Source organism: Somniosus microcephalus, unplaced genomic scaffold, assembly GCF_052327205.1.
Source record: "Somniosus microcephalus isolate GS21.2 unplaced genomic scaffold, FLI_Smic_1.0 unresolved_chr7, whole genome shotgun sequence".
In the NCBI taxonomy this organism is placed as follows: domain Eukaryota; kingdom Metazoa; phylum Chordata; class Chondrichthyes; order Squaliformes; family Somniosidae; genus Somniosus; species Somniosus microcephalus.
The window spans coordinates 33,082,688-33,095,197 of record NW_028225185.1 but is presented as its reverse complement, the minus strand read 5'-3'; the positions used below and the strand labels follow the sequence as shown (position 1 = coordinate 33,095,197).

At 50.8% G+C, this 12,510-nt stretch overlaps 1 protein-coding gene across 1 annotated transcript in view; it reads left to right on the top strand.

Annotated features, from left to right (window-relative positions):
* The first annotated feature begins 1,916 nt into the window (after nucleotides 1-1,916).
* Nucleotides 1,917-12,510, top strand: part of LOC147086755 (contactin-5-like) — a 380,876-nt gene continuing 370,282 nt past the window's right edge. The window contains exon 1 of the mRNA XM_085978315.1: nucleotides 1,917-2,190. The gene's annotated coding sequence lies outside the window, so the exon portion shown is untranslated. The remainder of the gene's footprint in view (nucleotides 2,191-12,510) is intronic.

Below are 12,510 nucleotides of genomic sequence, written 5' to 3'. Positions count from 1 at the left end.
CATTTATCCCGACTCTCTGTTTTCTGTTAGTTAGCCAATTCTCTATTCATGCTAATATATTACCCCCCAACTCCGTGAGCTCTTATCTTATGCAATAACCTTTTATGTGGCACCTTATCAAATGCCTTCTGGAAATCCAAATACACTACATCCACTGGTTCCCCTTTGTCCACCCTGCTCATTACATCCTCAAAGAACTCCAGCAAATTTGTTAAACATGATTTCCCTTTCATAAAACCATGCTGACTCTGCTTGACTGCATTATGATTTTCCAAATGCCCTGCTACTGCTTCCTTAAGGAAGGACTCCAGCATTTTCCCAATGACAGGTGTTAAGCTAACTGGTCTATAGTTTCCTGCTTTCTGTCTCCCTCCTTTCTTAAATAGGGGTGTTACAGCGAAGATTCACCAGACTGATACCTGGGATGGCAAGAATGACGTATGAGGAGAGATTGGGTCGATTGGGCTTATACTCGCTGGAGTTTAGAAGAATGAGAGGGGATCTCATTGAAACTTATAAAATTCTAACAGGACTAGACAGACTAGATGCAGGAAGGATGTTCCCGATGGCGGGGGAGTCCAGAACCAGGGGTCACAGTCTAAGGATAAGGGGTAAGCCATTTAGGACAGAGATGAGGAGGAATTTCTTCACCCAGAGAGTGGTGAACCTGTGGAATTCTCTACCACACAAGGCAGTTGAGGCCAATTCATTAAATATATTCAAGAAGGAGTTAGATATATTTCTTAAGGCTAAAGGGATCAAGGGATATGGGGAGAAGGCAGGGACAGGGTACTGAACTTGGATGATCAGCCATGATCTCATTGAATGGCGGAGCAGGCTCGAGGGGCCGAATGGCCTACTCCTGCTCCTATCTTCTACGTTTCTATGTTAGGCTAACTGGTCTACAGTTTCCTGCTTTCTGCCTCCCTCCTTTCTTAAATAGGGGCGTTACATTTGCGGTTTTCCAATCTACTGGGACATCTCCAGAGTCCAGGGAATTTTGGTAGATTGCAACCAATGCATCCACTTTCTCTGCAGCCACTTCTTTTAAGACCCTGGGACGTAGGCCATCTGGTCCAAGGGACTTGTCGTCTTTTAGTCCCCATTATTTTACCATGAAACCCCCAATAACTCCACGAACCCCTCAAAAAAACTCGAAGCCCCAAAAAACACCAGAACCCCCAAAAATTCCACGAAACCCTCCAAAAACTCTACTGAACTCTTCTCAAAGAAAGAAAATGACATTTGCTGAAGTAAGTCCGAAACGTCAACTCAAATTTCTCTCCACGGATGTTGCCTGACCTGCTGAGTTTTTCCAGCATTTTCTGTTGTTATTTATGAAAGGCTGGGGTTTGGAACCAAGTGTCGAGGTGGACAACACTGGGCTGCAATTGGCGGGAAAGCCTCCCTCTGCCCGGCTGGCAGTCTGCGCCTGCGCAATGCCGACCGCTGGGGGGTGGACGATCGACAATCTGCGTCTGCGCGATGCCGGCCGCTGGGGCACGGTCCCTAATCTGCGCCTGCGCGATGCCGGCCGCTGGGGCACGGTCCCTAATCTGCGCCTGCGCGATGCCGGCCACCGGGTGGGGGCGGGACGATCGACAATCTGCGTCTGCGCGATGCCGGCCGCTGGGGAACGGTCCATAATCTGCGTCTGCGCAATGCCGGCGGCCGAGGGAAAAAAAAACGTTCGCAGCCTCCCCCCCTACGCGTGCGCAGTGAAAAATAAAATTGAAATAAAACCCTTTTTTAATTTTAAAAACCTTTTCTCTACACACATAGCTTGAAAAAATCCCTGCCGAGGATATGAAAAGAAAATAATAATAATGGAACGGGTCGCTGAGGGCGTGAGGCGGTGCGTGGGCGCGCACGCCAGTGCGTGTGGCGGTGCGTGGGCGCGCACGTCGGTCCGTGAGCGCGCACGTCGAGGGGGGATGAGGCGTGCGCGCTGCCGCGGGGCCAATGCTTGTCAAGTGAAGAGAGGGAGGAGACACAGACAGAGAGAGAGAGAGAGAGAGAGAAGGAAGGAAAGGAGAGCAGTCTGCAGACAGGAGAGAGAAAGGAAAGAAGAAGGAGGAGGAGAAAAAAATAAAAAGGACCAGAAAGAAAAAAAAAAGAAGGAAGAAAAAAGGACAAAGTGTGTGTTCAGCTGCCTGCCCATCACTCACTGACTCACTCACCTGGCCACAGGTAAGCTGCCTGCCTCACCCACCCTGCCCAGCACCAGGGGAGGGAGGACTGACAGGCATCCAACCATCAAACCAGAGGGAGGGGGAAACATTTCAACATAGGGGAGAAAAAGAATCACAGGATCAGCACTAGCATTGCATCCAAATTGTGTGGAATTGTCAATAAGGAGGATGTCTCCAGCTATAGCTCTGTATTTTTATATATGTCTAATTTTTATCTATATCGCATTTTCATGTACCGAATATTTTTATACATATCTAATATTTTTATATACATATCTAATTATATATATAATGTTTATACATATCTAATTTTATATATGTATAATTTTTATACATATCTAATTATATATATATATATAATTTTTATACATATATATAATGTTTATTCATATCTTATATATAATGTTTATACATATCTAATTTTATATATATATATTTTGTACATATCTAATTTTATATATCTATCTGTTTTTATATATATATTTTTATATATATATCTATTTTTATATCATTCTATTTTATATATATCTATATATATATATATATATAATTTTCATATCTAATTTTATCTATCTGTTTTTATATATATATTTTTATATATATATCTTTTTATATCATTCTATTTTATATATATCTTTACATATATATATATATATAATTTTCATATCTAATTTTATCTATATATTATATCTTATCAATTTTTATCTATATTTTATCTATATATCTTTATATCTATCTATCTATATTTTTATATTTATATTTTTATATATATCTCTATATATATCTTTATATCTATATTTTATCTATATATCTTTATATATATCTTTTTATCTATACCTTTTTTATCTATATATATCTTTTTATACATCTATATTTATATATATATATCTATACTTATATATCTATCTATTTTTATATATAGCTATATATATATATTATTTCTAGCTATATTCTTATATTTCTATCTATATTTTATGTATATCTATATTTTACATCTATCTGTCTATATGTATATCTGTATTTTTTATATATATCTCTATATGTTTATCTATCATATATCATCTCCTGAACACACCTTTCCCTCACCCCCCTCACCCCTCAAACATTTAAGCCCCAGATTCTAGCACCGTCTGATGTGGAATTGTACACTGCATTTTCCTGTTTAATTTCCCTCTTCCATGGCCTGAGTCTCACACACAGACAGACAGACAGACGGCCAAAGCTGGAGAGATTGTGTGTGTGTAAAATCGGAAATGAAATGGAAATAGTTAACATGAAATGGGTGGGGTGGGAAGGATCACTGTCGGATCAGGGCGTCGAGCCACCGCCTCTCTGCTTTGCTGTGCTGTCTGCTCCAGGTACTGTTTCTCTTGTCCCTATTATTTTTAATCCAACCCCAGGCGAATATTTCCAAAATGTACCGAACAATGAGTGGAGAATCTTTGCGTCTTACTGGACAAAAAAATGCTCCTGGGAGGAGATTGGGTTTTTTCTTGGGGTGGCTGGGTTTATGTTTAGCAATGAATGCACTGCAGAACCCAGCCCCGATCTTTCAAACAACTGCAGCACGGCACTCGTTTTTAAAATAAGGCTGTTCAATTCAGATACCTCCCTCGGACAAAAGGGATTAACAGCCTCCCGTACAATTGTTAATCAAATCTTAAGAATGGTAAATGCTGGGGTTTTTTTTTTTGGAGAGCTATTGTGGAAATTATATTTGCAGAATGAATGAGACCAGTGTCATTTCGTGATGGTCTGAATTTAAAAATCTCTTTTTTTTGTGATAGTATTTATTTCTCTCTCTTTTTATTTTGAAAAATTGCATATCTGTACAGGTCCATTTTTAATGTTATCATTAACCATTATCTGTCTGTTATCTATATTAGTTATCAATGAAATTAGTTTTTCAATACTTTGCACTTGTCGATATTTTTAAAAATATAATTCAGCTCTCCCAAAGTCAGTGCTTGCTTTTAAGAATTGCCAGATTACATTTGGAAGTCCGAAGCGAAGGCAGCTTTTATTCCCGTCCAGCGACACATGTGTGTTGGGTTTCTGAATCCCACCACACCCTGATTTATTAGGGAAAGTAAGACTTGCATTTATATAGCGCCTTTCATGACCACCGGATGGGTCGATTGGGCTTATACTCGCTGGAGTTTAGAAGAATGAGAGGGGATCTCATTGAAACTTATAAAATTCTAACAGGACTAGACAGACTAGATGCAGGAAGGATGTTCCCGATGGTCGGGGAGTCCAGAACCAGGGGTCACAGTCTAAGGATAAGGGGTAAGCCATTTAGGACAGAGATGAGGAGGAATTTCTTCACCCAGAGAGTGGTGAACCTGTGGAATTCTCTACCACACAAGGCAGTTGAGGCCAATTCATTAAATATATTCAAGAAGGAGTTAGATATATTTCTTAAGGCTAAAGGGATCAAGGGATATGGGGAGAAGGCAGGGACAGGGTACTGAATTTGGATGATCAGCCATGATCGCATTGAATGGCGGAGCAGGCTCGAGGGGCCGAATGGCCGACTCCTGCTCCTATCTTCTATGTTTCGATGTCTCAAAGCCCTTCACAGCCAATGAAGGACTTTTTTTGAAGTGTGGTCACTGTTGTAATGCGGGAAACGCGGCAGCCAATTTGCGCACAGCAAGCTCCCACAAACAGCAATGTGATAAATGACCGGATCATCTGTTTTTTTAGTGACGTTGGTTGAGGGATAACTATTGGCCCCCAGGACACGTAAGGACTCGAAAACGTGCCTTGTTGCAGTTAAGGAAACGGCAAAGGAGGTTGTAATGATCATTTTAGTAAAATTCAGATTATCCTTTGCCTCCCAATATTTTTTAATCTGCAGTTGCTGAAGGTGCCATACGGTTGCAGCTCAACGGGCGCCCTCCAGTACCCTACCCCAGTGAGCCTGAGTGTCTGTGCGCTATTCGACTGCAGCGGCATCGCGGTCGGTTCTAATCCGGCTCTCCCATTCACCCCCAGCCTCCCTAGCCCTGAGGTTAATAGTAAGGAGCCCTAGCACGAACCCAGCGAGCCCATTTATTTTCAAACGGGTCGTCACGAGTTTCTGTGCACTTGGCGGAATCGGGAAGGGGTTCGCGGTTCTCCGCTCTTTCTGGGCGGTTTTCCCCCCAGTATCTGTTGGCCGCCGTCAGCCTCAACTGTACGCCGCCCGATAAGCAGGGAAGAGCGGCCGAATGGCCTCCTTCTGAACCGCGCTGGTGTGCATCCTACCTGTCAGCCCATAAGTGTTTTTTTGGATGCGAATGTGTGGACATGGACGTGGTTCAGTGGGCCTCACTGTTGCCTCTGAGTCAGAAGGCTGTGGGTTCAAGTCCCACTACAGAGACTCGAGCACAAAAATCTAGGCTGACACTCCCAGTGCCAGTGCTGAGGGAGCGCCGCACTGTCGGAGGGACAGTACTGAGGGAGCGCCGCACTGTCGGAGGGTCAGTACTGAGGGAGCGTCACACTGTCGGAGGGGCAGTACTGAAGGAGCGCCGCACTGTCGGAGGTGCAGTACTGAGGGAGCGCCGCACTGTCGGAGGGGCAGTACTGAGGGAGCACCGCACTGTCGGAGGGGCAGCACTGAGGGAGCGCCGCACTGTCGGAGGGGCGGTACTGAGGGAGCACTGCGCTGTCGGAGGGGCAGTACTGAGGGAGCGCCGCACTGTCAGAGGGGCAAGCTTGTGGGGCTGAGTGACCTATTTCTGCCCCCCGCCCCCCCCAGCTTTCTTGTGTTAATGTCACGCACCTGAATCCAGATAAGGGAGAAATACTTTTGTATGGTGCCTTTATCACTATCGTGACATCTCGCACAATCAATTGTCCTTTTTATTTTTTGGATGCTGTGACTGTTCTTACATGGGCAAGCACTGCAGCGATGGGATGAATGGCCAGTTCAAAACTGTTTCACGTTGAGGGAGTAATCGGGGGCGATTTTGCCAATGGGGGCGCGTCGGAGGCGGGACTCCCACTTGTCGGGTCGTTGTCCTGCCTCCATCGACTTCTGGCCAACCCACGCTATTTTCCCCTTGATTGACCTTGTTAAGCTCGCCCAGCGGGCATAGCAGGCCAATTAAGGGGAAGCCGGTTACAGAGCACGTCAGTGTATTGACGTTTCATCTGTCAAAAACCTTTGACAGATGAATTGTCATCATTTGACAGCTCTGTGAAGCTGTCAAACATTGACATTCTCTGTTGTTTGATGAGACCTTATGTTCAGGACTCATCAAACCTCTATTGCGAGCAGAATTTAGATGGTTGCTGCATTGGAGAATGTAGCAGCCATTCTGTCATCTCTGCCGGTGAGATGGGAGACTCTCCGCATCCCCAACGGTTGAAGCCTGCAGGAAGAAACAAAGGTATGGAAACATTTTCCATTGCATTTCACTCACTTACCTCTCCACACTTGCACCCATCACTCACCTCCACACCTCTCCGACTCCCGCAGACCCACTGCTCGCCTCGGTGACCCTGACAGGGTTTCCCGACGTCGGGAAGCCCGCATCTCTGCTGGAAAAATGTGGATAATCCTCTTAGCTGCCTGTTAACTAACTGTTAACAGGCAGTTAAGTGGCTGTAATCTCCTTCCCGCCTCCAGGAGACGGGACCCGGCGCGGGTCGGCTACCCGCCTCCCGGGTTGGGGGCCGGATGGGTACCCGCCCCAGATTCTGCCATTTTCCTGGCAGCCCCGCCTCCAAACCCGCCTCCCCGGGACTGGCCAGATCGCGCCCATATTGTCCAGGACGCTGGGGGATCGCCCCTGTTCTGTTAAAAGGATTTGATGTGCTTTCATTAACTCCATCCTCCTCCCCTTATACCTCCATAAACCCGAGCTCATCCAAAACCCGGCTGCCCCGTGTCCCAACACGCACCGTGTCCCGTTCACAAATCACCCTCCTGTGCTCGCCCCCCCGCACCCCCCTCCCTATCTCTGTAACCTCCTCCAGCCCCTACAACCCTCCCTATCTCTGTAACCTCCTCCAGCCCCCTACAACCCTCCCTATCTCTGTAACCTCCTGCAGCCACCCCGCACCCCCCTCCCTATCTCTGTAACCTCCTCCAGCCCCTACAACCCTCCCTGTCTCTGTAACCTCCTCCAGCCCCCCCGCACCCCCCTCCCTATCTCTGTAACCTCCTCCAGCCCCCCCCGCACCCCCCTCCCTATCTCTGTAACCTCCTCCAGCCCCTACAACCCTCCCTATCTCTGTAACCTCCTCCAGCCCCTACAACCCTCCCTATCTCTGTAACCTCCTCCAGCCCCTACAACCCTCCCTATCTCTGTAACCCCCTCCAGCCCCCCCGCACCCCCCTCCCTATCTCTGTAACCTCCTCCAGCCCCTACAACCCTCCCTATCTCTGTAACCTCCTCCAGCCCCCTACAACCCTCCCTATCTCTGTAACCTCCTCCAGCCCCTACAACCCTCCCTATCTCTGTAACCTCCTCCAGCCCCTACAACCCTCCCTATCTCTGTAACCTCCTCCAGCCCCGACAACCCTCCCTATCTCTGTAACCTCCTCCAGCCCCCTACAACCCTCCCTATCTCTGTAACCTCCTCCAGCCCCTACAACCCTCCCTATCTCTGTAACCTCCTCCAGCCCCTACAACCCTCCCTATCTCTGTAACCTCCTCCAGCCCCTACAACCCTCCCTATCTCTGTAACCTCCTCCAGCCCCTACAACCCTCCCTGTCTCTGTAACCTCCTCCAGCCCCTACAACCCTCCCTATCTCTGTAACCTCCTCCAGCCCCTACAACCCTCCCTATCTCTGTAACCTCCTCCAGCCCCTACAACCCTCCCTATCTCTGTAACCTCCTCCAGCCCCCCCGCACCCCCCTCCCTATCTCTGTAACCTCCTCCAGCCCCTACAACCCTCCCTGTCTCTGTAACCTCCTCCAGCCCCCTACAGCCCTCCCTATCTCTGTAACCTCCTCCAGCCCCTACAACCCTCCCTGTCTCTGTAACCTCCTCCAGCCCCCTACAACCCTCCCTATCTCTGTAACCTCCTCCAGCCCCTACAACCCTCCCTGTCTCTGTAACCTCCTCCAGCCCCCTACAACCCTCCCTATCTCTGTAACCTCCTCCAGCCCCCTCCAACCCTCCCTATCTCTGTAACCTCCTCCAGCCCCTACAACCCTCCCTATCTCTGTAACCTCCTCCAGCCCCTACAACCCTCCCTGTCTCTGTAATCTCCTCCAGCCCCTACAACCCTCCCTATCTCTGTAACCTCCTCCACCCCCTACAACCCTCCCTATCTCTGTAACCTCCTCCAGCCCCTACAACCCTCCCTATCTCTGTAACCTCCTCCAGCCCCTACAACCCTCCCTATCTCTGTAACCTCCTCCAGCCCCTACAACCCTCCCTGTCTCTGTAACCTCCTCCAGCCCCTACAACCCTCCCTATCTCTGTAACCTCCTCCAGCCCCCTCCAACCCTCCCTGTCTCTGTAACCTCCTCCAGCCCCCTACAACCCTCCCTATCTCTGTAACCTCCTCCAGCCCCTACAACCCTCCCTGTCTCTGTAACCTCCTCCAGCCCCCTACAACCCTCCCTATCTCTGTAACCTCCTCCAGCCCCTACAACCCTCCCTGTCTCTGTAACCTCCTCCAGCCCCCTACAACCCTCCCTATCTCTGTAACCTCCTCCAGCCCCCGACAACCCTCCCTATCTCTGTAACCTCCTCCAGCCCCCTACAACCCTCCCTATCTCTGTAACCTCCTCCAGCCCCCTACAACCCTCCCTATCTCTGTAACCTCCTCCAGCCCCCTCCAACCCTCCCTATCTCTGTAACCTCCTCCAGCCCCTACAACCCTCCCTATCTCTGTAACCTCCTCCAGCCCCCTACAACACTCCCTATCTCTGTAACCTCCTCCAGCCCCCTACAACACTCCCTATCTCTGTAACCTCCTCCAGCCCCTGCAACCCTCCCTATCTCTGTAACCTCCTCCAGCCCCTACAACCCTCCCTATCTCTGTAACCTCCTCCAGCCCCTACAACCCTCCCTATCTCTGTAACCTCCTCCAGCCCCTACACCCCTCCCTATCTCTGTAACCTCCTCCAGCCCCCTACAACACTCCCTATCTCTGTAACCTCCTCCAGCCCCCTACAACACTCCCTATCTCTGTAACCTCCTCCAGCCCCCTCCAACCCTCCCTATCTCTGTAACCTCCTCCAGCCCCTACAACCCTCCCTATCTCTGTAACCTCCTCCAGCCCCCTACAACACTCCCTATCTCTGTAACCTCCTCCAGCCCCGTACAACCCTCCCTATCTCTGTAACCTCCTCCAGCCCCTACAACCCTCCCTATCTCTGTAACCTCCTCCAGCCCCCTACAACCCTCCCTATCTCTGTAACCTCCTCCAGCCCCCTACAACCCTCCCTATCTCTGTAACCTCCTCCAGCCCCCTCCAACCCTCCCTATCTCTGTAACCTCCTCCAGCCCCTACAACCCTCCCTATCTCTGTAACCTCCTCCAGCCCCCTACAACACTCCCTATCTCTGTAACCTCCTCCAGCCCCCTACAACACTCCCTATCTCTGTAACCTCCTCCAGCCCCTACAACCCTCCCTATCTCTGTAACCTCCTCCAGCCCCTACAACCCTCCCTATCTCTGTAACCTCCTCCAGCCCCTACAACCCTCCCTATCTCTGTAACCTCCTCCAGCCCCTACAACCCTCCCTATCTCTGTAACCTCCTCCAGCCCCTACAACCCTCCCTATCTCTGTAACCTCCTCCAGCCCCTACAACCCTCCCTATCTCTGTAACCTCCTCCAGCCCCCCCGCACCCCCCTCCCTATCTCTGTAACCTCCTCCAGCTCCTACAACCCTCCCTGTCTCTGTAACCTCCTCCAGCCCCCTACAGCCCTCCCTATCTCTGTAACCTCCTCCAGCCCCTACAACCCTCCCTGTCTCTGTAACCTCCTCCAGCCCCCTACAACCCTCCCTATCTCTGTAACCTCCTCCAGCCCCTACAACCCTCCCTATCTCTGTAACCTCCTCCAGCCCCCTCCAACCCTCCCTATCTCTGTAACCTCCTCCAGCCCCTACAACCCTCCCTATCTCTGTAACCTCCTCCAGCCCCTACAACCCTCCCTGTCTCTGTAATCTCCTCCAGCCCCTACAACCCTCCCTATATCTGTAACCTCCTCCACCCCCTACAACCCTCCCTATCTCTGTAACCTCCTCCAGCCCCTACAACCCTCCCTATCTCTGTAACCTCCTCCAGCCCCTACAACCCTCCCTATCTCTGTAACCTCCTCCAGCCCCTACAACCCTCCCTGTCTCTGTAACCTCCTCCAGCCCCTACAACCCTCCCTATCTCTGTAACCTCCTCCAGCCCCCTCCAACCCTCCCTGTCTCTGTAACCTCCTCCAGCCCCCTACAACCCTCCCTATCTCTGTAACCTCCTCCAGCCCCTACAACCCTCCCTGTCTCTGTAACCTCCTCCAGCCCCCTACAACCCTCCCTATCTCTGTAACCTCCTCCAGCCCCTACAACCCTCCCTGTCTCTGTAACCTCCTCCAGCCCCCTACAACCCTCCCTATCTCTGTAACCTCCTCCAGCCCCCGACAACCCTCCCTATCTCTGTAACCTCCTCCAGCCCCCTACAACCCTCCCTATCTCTGTAACCTCCTCCAGCCCCCTACAACCCTCCCTATCTCTGTAACCTCCTCCAGCCCCCTCCAACCCTCCCTATCTCTGTAACCTCCTCCAGCCCCTACAACCCTCCCTATCTCTGTAACCTCCTCCAGCCCCCTACAACACTCCCTATCTCTGTAACCTCCTCCAGCCCCCTACAACACTCCCTATCTCTGTAACCTCCTCCAGCCCCTGCAACCCTCCCTATCTCTGTAACCTCCTCCAGCCCCTACAACCCTCCCTATCTCTGTAACCTCCTCCAGCCCCTACAACCCTCCCTATCTCTGTAACCTCCTCCAGCCCCTACACCCCTCCCTATCTCTGTAACCTCCTCCAGCCCCCTACAACACTCCCTATCTCTGTAACCTCCTCCAGCCCCCTACAACACTCCCTATCTCTGTAACCTCCTCCAGCCCCCTCCAACCCTCCCTATCTCTGTAACCTCCTCCAGCCCCTACAACCCTCCCTATCTCTGTAACCTCCTCCAGCCCCCTACAACACTCCCTATCTCTGTAACCTCCTCCAGCCCCGTACAACCCTCCCTATCTCTGTAACCTCCTCCAGCCCCTACAACCCTCCCTATCTCTGTAACCTCCTCCAGCCCCCTACAACCCTCCCTATCTCTGTAACCTCCTCCAGCCCCCTACAACCCTCCCTATCTCTGTAACCTCCTCCAGCCCCCTCCAACCCTCCCTATCTCTGTAACCTCCTCCAGCCCCTACAACCCTCCCTATCTCTGTAACCTCCTCCAGCCCCCTACAACACTCCCTATCTCTGTAACCTCCTCCAGCCCCCTACAACACTCCCTATCTCTGTAACCTCCTCCAGCCCCTACAACCCTCCCTATCTCTGTAACCTCCTCCAGCCCCTACAACCCTCCCTATCTCTGTAACCTCCTCCAGCCCCTACAACCCTCCCTATCTCTGTAACCTCCTCCAGCCCCTACACCCCTCCCTATCTCTGTAACCTCCTCCAGCCCCTACAACCCTCCCTATCTCTGTAACCTCCTCCAGCCCCCTACAACACTCCCTATCTCTGTAACCTCCTCCAGCCCCCTCCAACCCTCCCTATCTCTGTAACCTCCTCCAGCCCCTACAACCCTCCCTATCTCTGTAACCTCCTCCAGCCCCCTACAACACTCCCTATCTCTGTAACCTCCTCCAGCCCCCTACAACCCTCCCTATCCCTGTAACCTCCTCCAGCCCCTACAGCCCTCCCTATCTCTGTAACCTCCTCCAGCCCCTACAACCCTCCCTATCTCTGTAACCTCCTCCAGCCCCTACAACCCTCCCTATCTCTGTAACCTCCTCCAGCCCCTACAACCCTCCCTATCTCTGTAACCTCCTCCAGCCCCTACAACCCTCCCTATCTCTGTAACCTCCTCCAGCCCCCTACAACCCTCCCTATCTCTGTAACCTCCTCCAGCCCCCTGCAACCCTCCCTATCTCTGTAACCTCCTCCAGCCCCTACAACCCTCCCTATCTCTGTAACCTCCTCCAGTCCCCTACAACACTCCCTATCTCTGTAACCTCCTCCAGCCCCCTACAACACTCCCTATCTCTGTAACCTCCTCCAGCCCCTACAACCCTTCCTATCTCTGTAACCTCCTCCAGCCCCTACAACCCTCCCTATCTCTGTAACCTCCTCCAGCCCCTACAAC